Here is an 18,992-nt window from a genome sequence, read left to right as displayed (position 1 = left end):
GGGTCTTGTCCATTACATGATTCTCTAATGATGTGATCCCGTTCATCAAATGACAACACATGTCCATGGTAGGAAACTTAACCATCTTTGATTAACGAGCTAGTCAAGTAGAGGCATACTGGGGACACTCTGTTTGTCTATGTATTCACACATGTACTAAGTTTCCGTTAATACAATTCTAGCATGAATAATAAACATTTATCATGATATAAGGAAATATAAATAACAACTTTATTATTGCCTCTAGGGCATATTTCCTTCAGTTTCCCACTTGCACTAGAGTCAATAATCTAGTTCACATTGTCATGTGATTTAACACCAATAGTTCACATCTTTATGTGATTAGTTCACATCTCCATGTGACTAACACCCAAAGGGTTTACGAGTCAACAATCTAGTTCACATCACTATGTGATTAACACCCAAAGAGTGATCATGTTTTGCTTGTGAGAGAAATTTAGTCAACGGGTCTGCCACATTCAGAGCCATATGTATTTTGCAAATTTTCTACGTCTACAATGCTTTGCATGGATCTACTCTAGCTAATTGCTCCCACTTTCGATATGTATCTAGATCGAGACTTAGAGTCATCCAGATCGGTGTCAAAGCTTGCATCAACGTAACTCTTTACAACGAAATCTTTGTCACCTCCATAACCGAGAAACATTTCCTTATTTCACTAAGGATATTTTTGACCGCTGTCCAGTGATCCACTCCTGGATCACTATTGTACCCTCTTGCCAAACTTATGGTGAGGTACACAATAGGTTTGGTACACAACATAGCATACTTTATAGAACCTATGACTGAGGCATAGGGAATGACTTTTCATTCTCTTTCTATTTTCTGCCGTGGTCGAGTTTTAAGTCTTTACTCAACTTCACACCTTGCAACACAGGCAAGAACTCCTTCTTTGACATTTCCATTTTGAACTACTTCAAAATCTGGTCAAGGTATGTACTCATTGAAAATATATCAAGCGTCTTGATCTATCTCTATAGATCTCGATGCTCAGTATGCAAGTAGCTTCATCGAGGTCTTTCTTTGTAAAACTCTTTTCAAACACTCCTTTATGCTTTCCAGAAAATTATACATTATTTCCGATCAACAATATGACATTACCATATACTTATCAGGAATTTTGTAGTTCTCCCACTCACTTTCTTGTAAATACAGGCTTCAGCGCAAGTCTGTATAAAACCATATGCTTTGATCACTTTATCAAAGTATATATTCCAACTCTGAGATGTTTGCACCAGTCCATAGATGGATCGCTGGAGCTTGTACACTTTGTTAGCACCTTTTGGATCGACAAAACCTTCTGGTTGCATCATATACAACTCTTCTCTAAGGTATCCATTAAGGAATGCATTTTGACATCCATTTGCCAAATTTCATAATCATAAAATGCGGCAATTGCTAACATGATTCAGACGGACTTAAGCATACCTACGGGTGAGAAGGTATCATCGTAGTCAACTCCTTGAACTTGTCGAAAACCTTTTGCAACAAGTCGAGCTTTGTAGACAGTAACATTACCGTCAGCATCAGTCTTCTTCTTGAAGATCCATTTATTCTCTATGGCCTGCCGATCATCGGGCAAGTCAACCAAAGTCCATACTTTGTTCTCATACATGGATCCCATCTCAGATTTCATGGCCTCAAGCCATTTTGCAGAATCTGGGCTCATCATCGCTTCCTCATAGTTCGTAGGTTCGTCATGGTCAAGTAAGATGACTTCCAGAACAGGATTACCGTACCACTCTGGTGCGAATCTTACTCTGGTTGACCTACGAGGTTTGGTAGTAACTTGATCTGAAGTTTCATGATCATCATCATTAACTTCCTCACTAATTGGTGTAGGAATTACTAGAGCTGATTTCTGTGATGAACTACTTTCTATTACCTCATCAAGTTTTACATTCCTCCCAATCACTTCTTTCGAGAGAAACTTCTTCTATAGAAAGGATCCATTCTTAGCAACGAATACCTTGCCTTCGGATCTGTGATAGAAGGTGTACCCAACAGTTTCCTTTGGGTATCCTATGAAGACGCATTTATCCGATTTGGGTTCAAGCTTATCAGGTTGAAATTTTTTCACATAAGCATCATAGCCCCAAACTTTAAGAAACGACAGCTTAGGTTTCTTGCTAAACCATAGTTCATATGGTGTCGTCTCAACGGATTTAGATGGTGCCCTATTTAACGTGAATGCAGTTGTTTCTAATGCATAACCCCAAAACGATAGTGATAAATCGGTAAGAGACATCATAGATTGCCCCATATCTAATAAAGTACGGTTATGTCGTTCGGACACACCATTAAGCTGTGGTGTTCTGCTACCTCTTGAGCACTGTGTTGGTTTTCCCCGAAGAGGAAGGGATGATGCAGCAAAATAGCGCAAGTATTTCCCTCAGTTTTTGAGAACCAAGGTATCAATCCAGTAGGAGGCTATGCGCGAGTCCCTCGTACCTGCACAAAACAAATAAATCCTCGCAACCAACGTGAATAGGGATTGTCAATCCCTACACGGCCACTTACGAGAGTGAGATCTGATAGATATGATAAGACAATATTTTTGGTATTTTTATGATAAAGATGCAAAGTAAAATAAAAGCAAAGTAAAAGCAAAAGGAAATAACTAAGTATTGGTAGATTAATATGATGAAGATAGACCTGAGGGCCATAGGTTTCACTAGTGGCTTCTCTCGAGAGCATAAGTATTCTACGGTGGGTGAACAAATTACTGTTGAGCAATTGACAGAATTGAGCATAGTTATGAGAATATCTAGGTATGATCATGTATATAGGCATCACGTCCGAGACAAGTAGACCGACTCCTGCCTGCATCTACTACTATTACTCCACTCATCAACCACTATCTAGCATGCATCTAGAGTATTAAGTTAATGAAAACAGAGTAACACCTTAAGCAAGATGACATGATGTAGAGGGATAAACTCATGCAATATGATGAAAACCCCATCTTGTTATCCTCGATGGCAACAATACAATGCGTGCCTTGCTGCCCTACTGTCACTGGGAAAGGACACCGCAAGATTGAACCCAAAGATAAGCACTTCTCCCATTGCAAGAAAGATCAATCTAGTAGGCCAAACCAAACTGATAATTCGAAGAGGCTTACAAAGATAACCAATCATACATAAAAGAATTCATAGAAGATTCAAATATTGTTCATAGATAGACTTAATCATAAACCCACAATTCATCGATCTCAACAAACACACCGCAAAAAGAAGATTACATCGAATAGATCTCCACAAGAGAGGGGGAGAACATTGTATTGAGATCCAAAAAGAGAGAAGAAGCCATCTAGCTACTAACTATGGACCCGTAGGTCTGAAGTAAACTACTCACACTTCATCGGAGGGGCTATGGTGTTGATGTAGAAGCCCTCCGTGATCGATGCCCCCTCCGGCGGAGCTCCGAAATAGGCCCCAAGATGGGATCTCGTGGATACAAAAAGTTGCGGTGGTGGAATTAGGGTTTTGGCTCCGTATCTGATCATTTGGGGGTACGTAGGTATATATAGGAGGAAGGAGTACGTCGGTGGAGCAACAGGGGGCCCACGAGGGTGGAGGGCGTGCCTGGGGGGGAGGCGCGCCCCCCTACCTCATGGCCTCCTCTTTTGTGTCTTGACGTAGGGTCCAAGTCTCATGGGTCTTGTTCGTTGAGAAAATCACGTTCCCGAAGGTTTCATTCTGTTTGGACTCCATTTGATATTCCTTTTCTTCAAAACCCTAAAATAGGCAAAAAACAGCAATTCTGGGCTGGGCCTCCGGTTAATAGGTTAGTCCCAAAAATAATATAAAAGTGGATAATAAAGCCCAATAATGTCCAAAACAGTAGATAATATAGCATGGAGCAATCAAAAATTATAGATACGTTGGAGACGTATCATGTTCTAGGTGGCGTGAGTTGTGAAACTATTCCGCATTGTTTTAAATGAAGTCCAAACTCATAACTCAAATACTCACCTCCACGATCAGATCGTAGAAACTTGATTTTCTTGTTACGATGATTTTCCACTTCACTCTGAAATTCTTTGAACTTTTCAAATGTTTCAAACTTATGTTTCATCAAGTAGATATACCCATATTTGCTCAAATCAGCTGTGAAGGTGAGAAAATAACGATATACACTGCTAGCTTCAATGTTCATTGGACCACATACATCAGTATGTATGATTTCCAATAACTCTGTTGCTCGCTCCATTGTTCCGGAGAACGGAGTTTTAGTCATCTTGCCCATGTGGCATGGTTCGCAAGTACCAAGTGATTCATAATCAAATGATTCCAGAAGTCCATCAGAATGGAGTTTCTTCATGCGCTTTATACCAATATGACCTAAACGCCAGTGCCACATATAAGTTGCACTATCATTATTAATTTTGCATCTTTTGGCTTCAATATTATGAATATGTGTATTACTACGATCGAGATTCAACAAACCATTCACCTTGGGTGTATGACCTCAGAAGGTTTTATTCATGTAAATAGAATAACAATTATCCTTGACTTAAATGAATAACCGTATTGCAATAAACATGATCCAATCATATTATGCTTTACGCAAACACCAAATAACATTTATTTTAGGTTCAACACTAACCCCGAAGGTAAAGGGAGTGTGCGATGGTGATCTTATCAACCTTGGAATCACTTCCAACTCACATCATCACCTCTCCCTTAACTAGTCTTTGTTTATTTTGCAACTCCCGTTTCGAGTTACTACTCTTAGTAACTGAACCAATATCAAATACAAAGGTGTTGTTATAAACACTAGTAAAGTACACATTAATAACATGTATATCAAATATATAATTTTGTTCACTTTGCCATCTTTCTTATCCACCAAGTATCTAGGGCAGTCCCACTTCCAGTGATCATTTCCTTTGCAATAGAAGCACTCGGTTCCAGGCTTGGGTCTAGCTTTGAGCTTCTTCATGGGTGTGGCAACTTGCTTGCCTTTCTTCTTTGAAGTTCCTCTTTCTTCCCCTTTGCCCTTTTCTTGAAACTAGTGGTCTTGTTAACCATCAACACTTGATGCTATTTCTTGATTTCTACCTTCACCGATTTCAGCATCGCGAAGAGCTTGGGAATTACTTTTGTCATCCCTTGCATATTATAGTTCATCACTAAGTTCTAGTAACTTGGTGATAGTGACTAGAGAACTTTATCAATTACTATCTTATCTGGAAGATTAACTCCCACTTGATTCAAGCAATTGTAGTACCCAGACAATCTGAGCACATGCTCACTGGTTGAGCTATTCTCCACCACCTTGTAGGCAATGTACTGTCAGAGGTCTCATACCTCTCGACACGGGCATGAGTATGAAATACCAATTTCAACTCTTAGAACATCTTATATGTTCTGTGGCATTCAAAACATTTTTGAAGTCCCGGTTCTAAGCCATAAAGCATGGTGCACTAAACTATTAAGTAGTCATCATACCGAGCTTTGTCAAACATTCATAACGTGTGCATCTGCTCCTGCAATAGGTCTGTCACCTAGCGGTGCATCAAGGACATAATTCTTCTGTGCAGCAATGAGGATAATCCTCAGATCACGGACCCAGTCCGCATCATTGCTACTATCATCTTTCAACTTATTTTTCTCTAGGAACATATCAAAAAATAAACAGGGAGCTACATTGCAAGCTATGGATCTACAACATGGATATGCAAATACTATCAGGACTAAGTTCATGATAAATTCAATTAATCATATTACTTAAAAACTCCCACTTAGATAGACATCTCTCTAGTCATCTAAATGATCACGTGATCCAAATCAACTAAACCATGTTCGATCATCACGTGAGATGGAGTAGTTTTCAATGTTGATCATATCTACTATATGATTCACGCTCGACCTTTCGGTCTCCAGTGTTCCGAGGCCATTTCTGCATATGCTAGGCTCGTCAAGTTTAACCCGAGTATTCCGAGTGTGCAAAACTGGCTTTGCACCCATTGTATGTGAACGTAGAGCTTATCACACCCGATCATCACGTGGTGTCTCGGCACGACGAACTGTCGCAACGGTGCATACTCAGGGAGAACACTTATACCTTGAAATTTAGTGAGAGATCATCTTATAATGCTACCACCGAACTAAGCAAAACAAGATACATAAAGGATAAACATCACATGCAATCAAAATATGTGACATGATATGGCCATCATCATCTTGTGCCTTTGATCTCCATCTCCAAAACACCTTCATGATCTCTATCGTCACTGGCATGACACCATGATCTCCATCATCTTGATCTCTATCAACATGTTGTCACATGGTCGTCTCACCAACTATTGCGTTTGCAACTATTGCTATCACATAGTGATAAAGTAAAGCAATTATATGGCGCTTGCATCTTATGAAATAAAAAGACAACATAAGGCTCCTGCCAGTTGCCGATAACTTTAACAAAACATGATCATCTCATACAACAATTTATATCTCATCACGTCTTGACCATATCACATCACAACATGCCCTGCAAAAACAAGTTAGACGTCATCTACTTTGTTGTTGCAAGTTTTACGTGGCTGCTACGGGCTGAGCAAGAACCGTTCTTACCTATGCATCAAAAACCACAACGCGGTATAGTGATTGCTTTTTGATCTTCAGAAAGAACCCTGTTCATTGAATCCGATTCAACTAAAGTTGGAGAAACAGACATCCACTAGCCACCTGTGTGCGAAGCACGTCGGTAGAACCAGTCTCGCGTAAGCGTACGCGTAATGTCGGTCTGAGCCGCTTCATCCAACAATATCGTCGAATCAAGAATCAACTAGTGATGGCAAGCAATATGTATATACCCACGCCCACAACTCCTTTGTGTTCTACTCGTGCATATAACATCTACGCATAGACCTGGCTCGGATGCCACTGTTGGGGAACGCAGTAATTTCAAAAAAATTCCTACGCACACGCAAGATGATGGTGATGCATAGCAACGAGAGGGGAGAGTATCGTCTACGTACCCTCATAGACCATAAGGGGAAGCGTTATGACAACTCAGTTGATGTAGTCGTACATCTTCACGATCGACCGATCTAGCACCGAAGATACGGCACCTCCGCGATCTGCACACGTTCGGCTCGGTGACGTCCCGCGAACTCACGATCCAGTAGAGCTTCGAGGAAGAGTTTCGTTAGCACGAAGGCATGATGACGGTGATGATGTTGCTACCGGAACAGGGCTTTGCCTAAGCACCTCTACGATATTACCGAGGTGGATTATGGTGGAGGGGTGCATCGATCAATGATCACCTTGTGTGTCTAACGGGTGCCCCCCTCCCCCGTATATAAAGAAGTGGAGGAGGGGGAGGGCCGACCCTCCTATGGCGCGCCCCATGGGGAGTCCTACTCCAACCGGGAGTAGGATTCCCCCTTTCCATGTAGTAGGAGTAGGAGAAGGAAGGAGGAAAGAGGGAGAAGGAAAGGGGGGGCGTGTAGGATCGAAAGTATGTCTAGAGGGGGGGGGGTGATTAGACTACTTGACCAAATAAAAACTTAACCTTTTCCCAATTTTAGTTCTTGGCAAATTTTAGCTAATTTAGGACAAGTCAAGCAATCATCACATAATTCAAGCAAGCATGCAAAGAGTATATAGGCAGCGGAAAGTAAAGCATGCAACTTGCAAGAATGTAAAGGGAAGGGTTTGGAGAGAATCAAACGCATTGGAGACACGGATGTTTTTCCCGTGGTTCGGATAGGTGGTGCTATCCTACACCCACGTTGATGGAGAATTCAACCCACGAAGGGTAACGGTTGCGCGAGTCCACACAGGGCTCCATCCAAGGGTAACGGTTGCGCGAGTCCACACAGGGCTCCACCCACGAAGGGTCCACGAAGAAGCAACCACCCACAAAGGGTCCATGAAGAAGCAACCTTGCCTATCCCACCATGGCCATCGCCCACACAGGACTTGCCTCACTAGCGGTAGATATTCATGAAGTAGGCGATCTCCTTGCCCTTACAAACTCCTTGGTTCAACTCCAAATTCTTGTCGGAGGCTCCCAAGTGACACCTAGCCAATCTAGGAGACACCACTCTCCAGAAGTAACAACTGGTGTGTAGGTAATGAACTCCTTGCTCTTGTGCTTCAAATGATAGTCTCCCCAACACTCAACGCTCTCTCATAGGATTTGGATTTGGTGGAAAGAGGGTTTGAGTGGAAAGCAACTTGGGAAGGCTAGAGATCAAGATTCATATGGTAGGAATGGAATGTCTTTGTCTCAACACATGAGTAGGTGGTTCTCTCTCAGAACATATGAGTTGGAATGATGTGTGTGTTCTGATGGCTCTCTCATCGAATGAGAAGAAGGTGGAGGGGTATATATAGCCTCCACACCAAATCCAACCGTTACACACAGTTTTCCAATCTCGGTGGGACCGAATCAACAAACTCGGTCGGACCGAAAATGTAAACCTAGTGACCGTTAGTGGTTTTCGGTGGGACTGACATGCAACTCGGTAGGTCCGATGTGGTTAGGGTTTGGGCATAACGTAATCTCGGTGAGACCGATCACACAAACTCGATGAGACCGAATTTGGTAATTAGCTAACCAGAGAGTTGGTCAGGCAAACTCGGTGGGACCGATTTGCTCTTTCGGTGAGACGAGTGGAACTCGGTGAGACCAAAAAGTTACAAAGGGGAAACACTGAGTTTACATTGCAATCTCGGTGGGACCGATTCGCTCTTTCGGTGGGACCGAAAAGTTACGAAAGGGAAACAGAGAGTTTGCAACCCCATCTCGGTGAGACCGAGATCCCTATCGGTAGGACCGAATTGCTAGGGTTTGGCAGTGGCTAATGACAAGTGAAACTCGGTGGCGCCGGATAGGAAGAATCGGTAGGACCGAGTTGGCTTAGGGTTTAGGTCATATGTGGATATGGGAAAGTAGTTGAGGGTTTTGGAGCATATCACTTAAGCACATGAAGCAAGAGGCTCATTAAGCAACACCTCATCCCTCCTTGATAGTATTGGCTTTTCCTATAGACTCAATGTGATCTTGGATCACTAAAATATAAAATGAAGAGTCTTGAGCTTTTGAGCTTGAGCCAATCCTTTGTCCTTAGCATTTTGAGGGTTCCACTTTCACATCCATGCCATGCCAATCATTGAGCTTTCCTGAAATAATCATCTTGGAATAGTATTAGCTCAATGAGCTATATGTTGTTATGAATTACCAAAACCACCTAGGGATAGTTGCACTTTCAATCTCCCCCTTTTTGGTAATTGATGACAACATATAGATCAAAGCTTCGACAAAATATAATGAGCATGAAATATATCGTCGCTTTGAGAAGTATGTGATAAGTAAGAGCTCCCCCTAAATTTGTGCATATTTAGGATTTGCTTTGGACTGCAAATGCACAAAGAGTTAGAGTCATGGGTTACTCTCCCATGTCACATACATCTTGGTGGAGCGCTCAAAGTGATAAGAATGAAATACATGCACTCATCACCAAGAATAATGAATGATCACAAGATAGAGAAGATAATAGCATTAAGCAAGCATTAAGTGTAGCTTATGATCAAGCACATGATCATCAATGTCTCACGAATAATAACGTAGTATCTCAGACACTCAAAAGCAAACAAGTTCGAAAAACCACCAAACAAAGCAAGAGAGAAAAGCAACACTCTCTCTCTCGAAGCCTATGATCTATACATCTTCTCCCCCTTTGGCAACAAGTTACCAAAAAGTTCCTAGAAAATGCATAGCACTAGATCGACGCTCAGGCTTGATCTTCAGGTGGTGGTGGAGTCCGGATCACTCCAAGGACGAAGGCTTCGGTAGATGCTGAAGTAGTCGCTGGAGTTGGAGCTGAAGTAGATGCCGGAGCTGGTGGAACTGAGGCTGTAGCTGGTGCTGAAGTGGTGGCTCTGGTGTCAGCAACTGGCACGGCAGATGACCTCGGGCCTCGTGGCACTCTGGCAAAGGTATGAGTGGTAGTCCTGCCTCTCCTCTCCTGCATGTCCTCCTGGAGCTGCTCCACTGCAGACTGAACTTCTGTTACCTTGACATCCAAGTCATAGAACTTCTGTTCCATGATTCTCTCTAGGCTCTGCTGATTCTGAGTGAGAGTGGCCAGACTTTTCTCAATCCTCAGCGTGGATGCAATCAAGTAACCAAGCTGCTATTGTTTGGTCTTCAAGAAGTATTCAGATGCCTCCTCTTGGGTAGGCATCTTGGCAGCTTTCTCCTTCCTCTCCTTCTCCTTCTTTGCAAATGCTTGGGCAGATGATGGCTCGTTTTCAGTCATGACAACTTGATTGTCCACAAAATCTGGACGGATGGGCAGGTGTTCCTTGTCCAATAGATATATGCCCGTGCCCATCTTGGAGTTGATGAGCTCCTGAATCTGAGGGGCATATCCGCAGCTCCTCTTCTGATCTGCTGCAGTCCTCTTGATAGTTTCCACTATGAGGCTCATCACCTTAAACTTCTGAGGCACATCAAACACATGTAGCAAGTTGATAGCATGGACCCTGATCATCTTGTGATCTCCAGACTTAGGCAATAAGGTGTGCCTAAGTATCCAATTGATCGTAGGGAGTCCTGACAGAAGGTAATGCACAGAGCCAAACTTGAAGGTGTCAAGAGCTTCATTGGGAATTTCCTTGTACATATTGGACATGGAGTTATGGTCATCTTCTTCTTGGCATAGATATCCAAGTCATTCATCTTGCTCCTCTGGGGCAATTAATGATCTGTGCCCACTCAGCACTGTGGATGGTACCCTTGTACCCTCAGACATCCATGGTGATCCTCCCATCTGGATAAAAGTGTGCCGTGGAGTAGAACTGCATGATAAGTTCCTCATTCCACTTTGTGAGCTTTCTGCCCAACAAAAGTCAGCTACTCCACAAGCATGAAAGCTGTCATATACTCCTGGGTAGTGTTCCTCCTTCTCCCTCATGTAGGTCCAGTCAACCCATCTCATGTCACAGACAATTGGCTTCTTATCTAGCAAAACAGTCTCATAGAAATCCTGCTGCTCCTTGGTGTGAAACCTGTAGTCCACGGCAGTCCTTCTCCTTGAAGCATACGGGTCTGCTTCTCTCCATTTCCTTAGCCCTGAATCTCTCCTGAGCTTCATATCCTCAGCCACAGGATGAGCATCGTTGTGGTCTGGGATCTTGGGCTTTAGCTTTCTCAGGACATTCTCCTCCTCATCCTCAGCAACAGTCTCAGGCACTAGGGCCTTGTTCTTCTCAGCTGCAGGAATGTTCCTTGTATTTCTTTTAGGTTTTGGCTTGGAGGCAGCTTTGGGCTTAGATGCAGTAGCCCCCGACCTTATGGCATCACCCATCAGCTTGGGTGCCTTGGGTGCTGGTGCAGCTACCTCTTCTTCCTCTTCTTCTTCCATGATGGAAACTTTTCAAGCACTCTAGCCACAGTCTTCTTCACCCTCCACTTTCTTTTCTTGCCCTTAGCTGCAACTGGCTCTTGGGAGTGGCTTCTCAGTGAGGCCCTTGCCTTTGACATGGGCTGCCTGCCTGCTGCCTTTTGATTTTCAGACCTGGCTTAGTGCCTTGAGCTGGCTCAATTCTCTTGGAAGTGGCCTCTTCCTCTGCCATATAGTCCTCATCTTCGGAATCTGAAGTCCTCTTCTTCCTTTGTCTCGTGGCAGCCTTTGGCAAATTGCTAGGAGTGCTCCTGCTGCCTTCATCAGAAGAACTTGAGGGACTAGTGCCCTCACTCATCCCACTTGCTTGCTCTGACATATTTTGGCTATCACTGATCAGACATGCTGCAAACTGACTGCTGACCCTGTGAATAGATTATAGAATGAGATAGAAAAGATGAGCATCACAAAATGCAGAGATTTTTGCAAAAGAATGATCCAAAAACTTAGTTTTAGTTTCCCACTGAAATCATCTCGGATCTACCGATTTTCAAACTCGGTGATACCGAAGCAGTTTTGGAACCTAAACTAGTGAACTCGGTAGGACCGAGTCACAGTTCGGTGGCACCGAGACTGCTAGGGTTTCACTGAGTTCAAAAATCGGTCACACCGATAAGTAATTCTCGGTCAGACCAAGTCTCACTTGTGCAATGGCAAGCCAAATCGGTGGGACCGAGTTTTTCAACTCGGTGGGTCTGAGATGGTTTCGCGGAAACCTAAACCTAGAATTTTCGAATCAAACCTAATCTATGGGCGTTTTGACTGGATAGGAGTGTTTCAATCGTGGCAAGAATCAATATGATCACAATGTGCTAGGAATCAGCATGAGGAATGGCACAAAGATCAAGTCCATACCCTAGTTTGGCGGGGACTTGCTACGGCGGCAACGGCGGGGCAGAATTCCCGTTGTCGGCGACGGAGACCAATGACTGGAGGCTGCTGGCGGCGAGAAGACGATCCGGAGACCACGAGGGCAGAGCAGGCTATCGTGCGGGCGAAGGGGTTCGGAGAAATTTCCAAAATTTTGCCCGTGACTATATATAGCCCGACCCTGTCGGTGTGACCGAGTGGAACAACTCGGTGGCACCGAGATTCATAACTGCGTGCAGTTACTGAAACTCGGTGTGACCGAAAGGTTCAAATCGGTTGCACCGAGATCGAAAACCTAGATCAACTTAATGATCTCGGTAGGACCGAAAGTGGAGTATCGGTCAGACCGAGAATCATAAAGAGGTTTTGGAAGTTTAAGTCTATGACGAATCGGGGACTCCGAGCGCTCCTCACACAGAGTGGTTCGAATCTGACTTGATCAAATTTTGTGATGCAGCATGAATAGAGTTTGAGACGAGAAAAGCATAGATAGCTAGAGGAGGTTCTTAGGCATTCTTGTCCATCCACTTGGCAAAAGAAGATAAAACCAAACAATCAAAACAACAAGTGGATGTCCTCGAATGAGTAAAATATGCAACCAGCATGCTCACACAATAAGATGGCAAATGAAATATGTGGCAAGGCATGCACAACCAATTCTAGCATCTATCAAGCAATTTGCGATGACTAGGTCATCTATATATGAGTATATTGACTTAGGAGTCAAGTGAGAGAACTTGATCATAGGTCATACTCATCGTTTAAGCTCAAGTGGGGTTACCACTTTTACATAAAGCATTGTTTTGTTCACATCTTTAGAGTTGCTTTAGCTCAAGTCTTAGAGTAAAGCTCCCCCTAGATGTGATATCCCCTAAGAGGATGAACTAACCTTGGGTTTGTCGATGATGACTTCATGTAGAATTTGAAGATGTGGGATGCTCAATGTTGATGTAGATCTCTTGAGCTATCCATTTGAGTGAATTGCACTTTCAATACCTACATGGGTTAGTCCCACAAGGAACAAACAAGATATTCATAGACATAGAGTGATGTACACACAAGATGATGTCCATGAAAACTTTTAGGTTACCCTGTCCTTGTCTTACCAAACAAGAGGGTTTGTGACTCCTTGACTAGTTGCAAGATGTGAAGTTGTTTGCACTTGTTCTTGCCAAAATGATAAGAGTGAAGAATGTTGGCGGAGTCACCCTCAAGAACTCTCTAGTTCTTCTTCTTTGGGAATCCACACCATTCTTGATGGGAATCCTTGGAGTTGTAGTCGTACTTGATGAGGTGGAACTGAAGTAGTCTTGGAATCCACTGACTAAGTCTTAGGAGCTTCTTCAAATGCATCAATTTCCTCTGAAGCTTGTCCTTGCCCTTTTTGCTTGTAGTCTTGTGGTGGAAGATCATCTTGAGCTGTGTCCCCTTGAAAAACTTCTCTTGTTGAGGGACAAACTTTGTCTTGGGGTATTGATCTTCTTCCCACTCAACTCCATTGGCATTGAACTTTCGTTCAAAACCAATCACCTTGATTCCTCCGGTGCATTCCTTGCTTTGCGCACAATTTTCCTCGAATTGCTTACTCCCGGCAAGGCTTTTGTACACTCCTTTCTCTATAATTCCCTTCAATAAGCTATTTTCTTGCTCAAGTGTAACTTGGCGAAGAGAATCATTAGTGGAATCAAGAGAACTACTAGAAGCAACAATATTGGATTTAGCATGATCATTGTTACTACTAGAGGAAGAATCTTTCTTGTTAGACTTGACTTGAGGCATGTAAGTGGATAAGAGTAAACGCTTGGCAATGTAAGAAGAAATTTTCTTGCGGAGATCATCATTGATTTCTTTTAAGAACTCATGCTCTTGCTCAAGATTGAGCTTTTCAAAGCGTAATTTCTCATGAGCTCTTAAAAGTTCTCGATGATCTTCGAAGATAGTGTCATGAGCTAACTTAAGAGTTTTTAGTTCTTTAGTTAGGGCCTCAATCTTCTCCTTATCATTGTCATTCGTTTTATCTTGATTAGCATGTTTAATTGACATTTCATCATAGTATTCATCACTAGAGTTGTCAACAAGCAAATCATCACCCAACAAGTCATCTTCATCACTATTGAAATCAACATACTCGGGGTGTGTTACCTTAGGACCTTTGGCCATGAAACATCTTCCAATTCCCTCATTTGGTGAGTCAAATCTGTCGTAGGAGTTGGTTGACACAAGTGCTAGACCGGCAACACCTTCATCATGAGTATCTTTGGAGCCGGAGTAATAACTTCTCTCGGAGTGGCTGTCGGAGTCGGAGCCGGATACCCATTCACCAACATGAGCTTGATGTCTTCGTCTTGTGTAGCTCCTTGATGATTTTTCCTTCCTTTCCGAATCCTTGCTTCTCCGTGAGTATCTTCGTTCATAACGATCATCTCTACTCCTTCTCTCTCTTGGTGGTGATTCTTTGCTTCTTTTTGGAGAATCTTCTCTTCTTTTGTAGGAGCCGTACACTCATTTGAATAGTGTCCGGGTCTTCCACAATTGTAGCAGTTTCGCTCTCGAATAGAAGATCTTTTGTCATTGTAGGACCTTGACTTGAAGCTTTCTATCTTTGCTTTCTACTCTTGTAGAACTGTTGAAGTTCTTCACCATTAAGCTCAATTCTTCATTGAAGTTTTGTTTCTCACTTGATGATGTAGGGGCTTCACATGAGGCTTTATAGGCACCACTTGATTTGTTGTGAAGCTCAATTCTTCCAGTCACTTCCGTTGGCTTGAGATCTTTGTAATTGGGCATCATTTGGATCAATGTGCACACGGTATCATATTTTCCACCCAAGGCTCTTAGAATCTTCTTGATGCTGAATTTATCGGTCATCTCTTCACTTCCTAAGCCAGCAATCTCATTTGTGATGAGAGCAAGCCTAGAGTACATTTCGGCGACACCTTCACCATCCTTCATCTTGAACTTGTCAAGTTGGCTTTGAAGCACATCCAACTTGGATTCCTTGACGGAGTCGGTACCTTCGTGCATATCAATCAAAGTGTCCCAAATTTCCTTTGCATTCTCAAGACGGCTGATTTTGTTGAATTCTTCGGGGCACAATCCGTTGAAGAGAATATCACAAGCTTGAGCATTGTATTGCAACATCTTCAACTCATCCGCGGTTGCTTCACGGTTCGGTTCTCTCCCATCAAAGAAGTCACCTTGCAAACCAACACACACAATAGCCCAAACGGCAGGGTTATGTCCAAGAATATGCATTTTCATTTTATGCTTCCAACTAGCAAAATTATTACCATCAAAGTAAGGACCTCTACGGTGATAATTTCCCTCGCTAGACGCCATACTCTCCTAGGTTGTGAAACCAAGGCTATGACCACCAAAGGCTATGGAGATCAAGCAAATGGAGACCAAAGCTCTGATACCATTTGTACGATCGAAAGTATGTCTAGAGGGGGGGTGATTAGACTACTTGACCAAATAAAAACTTAACCTTTTCCCAATTTTAGTTCTTGGCAGATTTTAGCTAATTTAGGACAAGTCAAGCAATCATCACATAATTCAAGCAAGCATGCAAAGAGTATATAGGCAGCGGAAAGTAAAGCATGCAACTTGCAAGAATGTAAAGGGAAGGGTTTGGAGAATTCAAACGCTATTGGAGACACTGATGTTTTTCCCGTGGTTCAGATAGGTGGTGCTATCCTACATCCACGTTGATGGAGACTTCAACCCACGAAGGGTAACGGTTGCACGAGTCCACACAGGGCTCCACCCAAGGGTAACGGTTGCGCGAGTCCACACAGGGCTCCACCCACGAAGGGTCCACGAAGAAGCAACCACCCACAAAGGGTCCACGAAGAAGCAACCTTGCCTATCCCACCATGGCCATCGCCTACACAGGACTTGCCTCACTAGCGGTAGATCTTCATGAAGTAGGCGATCTCCTTGCCCTTACAAACTCCTTGGTTCAACTCCACAATCTTGTCGGAGGCTCCCAAGTGACACCTAGCCAATCTAGGAGACACCAGTCTCCAAGAAGTAACAAATGGTGTGTAGGTAATGAACTCCTTGCTCTTGTGCTTCAAATGATAGTCTCCCCAACACTCAACGCTCTCTCATAGGATTTGGATTTGGTGGAAAGAGAGTTTGAGTTGGAAAGCAACTTGGGAAGGCTAGAGATCAAGATTCATATGGTAGGAATGGAATGTCTTGGTCTCAACACATGAGTAGGTGGTTCTCTCTCAGAACAAATGAGTTGGAATGGTGTGTGTGTTCTGATGGCTCTCTCCTCGAATGAGAAGAAGGTGGAGGGGTATATATAGCCTCCACACAAAATCCAACCGTTACACAGTTTTCCAATCTCGGTGGGACCGAATCAATAATCTCGGTCGGACCGAAAATGTAAACCTAGTGACCGTTAGTGATTTTCGGTGGGACTGACATGCAACTCGGTAGGACCGATGTGGTTAGGTTTTGGGCATAACGTAATCTCGGTGAGACCGATTACACAAACTCGGTGAGACCGAAAATGGTAATTAGCTAACCAGAGAGTTGGTCAGGCAAACTCGGTGGGACCGATTTGCTCTTTCGGTGAGACCGAGTGGAACTCGGTGAGACCGAAAAGTTACAAAGGGGAAACACTGAGTTTACATTGCAATCTCAGTGGGACCGATTCGCTCTTTCGGTGGGACCGAAAAGTTACAAAAGGGAAACAGAGAGTTTGCAACCCCACCTCGGTGAGACCGAGATCCCTATCGGTAGGACCGAATTGCTAGGGTTTTGGCAGTGGCTAATGACAAGTGAAACTCGATGGCGCCGGATAGGAAGAATCGGTAGGACCGAGTTTGGCTTAGGGTTTAGGTCATATGTGGATATGGGAAAGTAGTTGAGGGTTGGAGCATATCACTAAGCACATGAAGTAAGAGGCTCATTAAGCAACACCTCATCCCTCCTTGATAGTATTGGCTTTTCCTAAAGACTCAATGTGATCTTGGATCACTAAAATATAAAATGAAGAGTCTTGGGCTTTTGAGCTTGAGCCAATCCTTTGTCCTTAGCATTTTGAGGGTTCCACTTTCACATCCATGCCATGCCAATCATTGAGCTTTCCTGAAATAATCATCTCGGAATAGTATTAGCTCAATGAGCTATATGTTGTTATGAATTACCAAAACCACCTAGGGATAGTTGCACTTTCAGGGCGCCGCCCCCCTTCCTAGTCCAATTCGGACCAGAGGGGGAGGGGGCGCGCGGCTTGCCCTAGCAGCCCCTCCTCTCTTTCCACTAAGGCCCATAAGGCCCATTAAACTCCCCGAGGGTTCTGGTAACCCCCGGTACTCCGGTATATGCCCGAACTTCACTCGGAACCCTTCCGATGTCCAAACATAGTCGCCCAATATATCAATCTTTATGTCTCGACCATTTCGAGACTCTTCGTCATGTCCGTGATCAAATCCGGGACTCGGAACTACCGTTGGTACATCAAAACACATAAACTTATACTACCGATTGTCAACGAACATTAAGCGTGCGGACCCTATGGGTTCGAGAACTATGTAGACATGACCGAGACATGTCTCCGGTCAATAACCAATAGCAGAACCTAGATCCTCATATTGGTTCCTACATATTCTATGAAGATCTTTATCGGTCAAACCGCATAACGATATACGTTGTTCCCTTTGTCATCGGTATGTTACTTGCCAGAGATTCGATCGTCGGTATCTCAATACCTAGTTCAATCTCATTACCGGCAAGTCTCTTTACTCGTTCCGTAATGCTACATCCCATAACTAACTCATTAGTTACATTGCTTTGTAAGGCTTATAGTGATGTACATTACCAAGAGGGCCTAGAGATACCTCTCCGACAATTGGAGTGACAAATCCTAATCTTGATCCATGCCAACTCAACAAACACCATCGGAGACACCTGTAGAGCATCTTTATAATCACCCAATTACGTTGTGACATTTGATATCACACAAGGTGTTCCTCCGGTATTCGGGAGTTGCATAATCTCATAGTTAGAGGAACATGTATAAGTTACGAAGAAAGCAGTAGCAATAAAACTGAGCGATCATTATGCTAAGCTAATGGATGGGTCTCGTCCATCACATCATTCTCTAATAATGTGATCCCGTTCATCAAATGACAACACATGTCCATGGCTAGGAAACTTAACCATCTTTGATTAACGAGCTAGTCAAGTAGAGGCATACTAGGGACACTCTGTTTGTATATGTATTCACACGTCTACTAAGTTTACGGTTAATACAATTCTAGCATGAATAATAAACATTTATCATGATATAAGGAAATATAAATAACAACTTTATTATTGCCTCTAGGGCATATTTCCTTCAAGCCCCCCGGCTGCGCCCATGACCCACACGACATGGACCACCGAGGCAAAACAGTTGGGTGTGAGGCAACCACGTAGATCGGACGGTGCACAACACGCCTGGGAGCCCACTAAGCGAGGCTAGCGCGGAGGGTACTCTCGCACGGCGAGGCCTCCCGAAGGCGGGTACTCTAACACTCTTTATAGCAGTAATGTCGACTAAACCTATAGTCAGGTCTCCTGCCAAATACCTTGAGACCGGCAAACTAAGAAAATCTAGATTGGACATACATTTTCCTTGCGCATTTTGCTTGATCTTGGTGAAAACATTCATGTTTTC

This window comes from Triticum urartu, chromosome 7 (assembly GCF_003073215.2).
Source record: "Triticum urartu cultivar G1812 chromosome 7, Tu2.1, whole genome shotgun sequence".
Classification (NCBI taxonomy): domain Eukaryota; kingdom Viridiplantae; phylum Streptophyta; class Magnoliopsida; order Poales; family Poaceae; genus Triticum; species Triticum urartu.
This window is presented reverse-complemented; position numbering follows the sequence as displayed.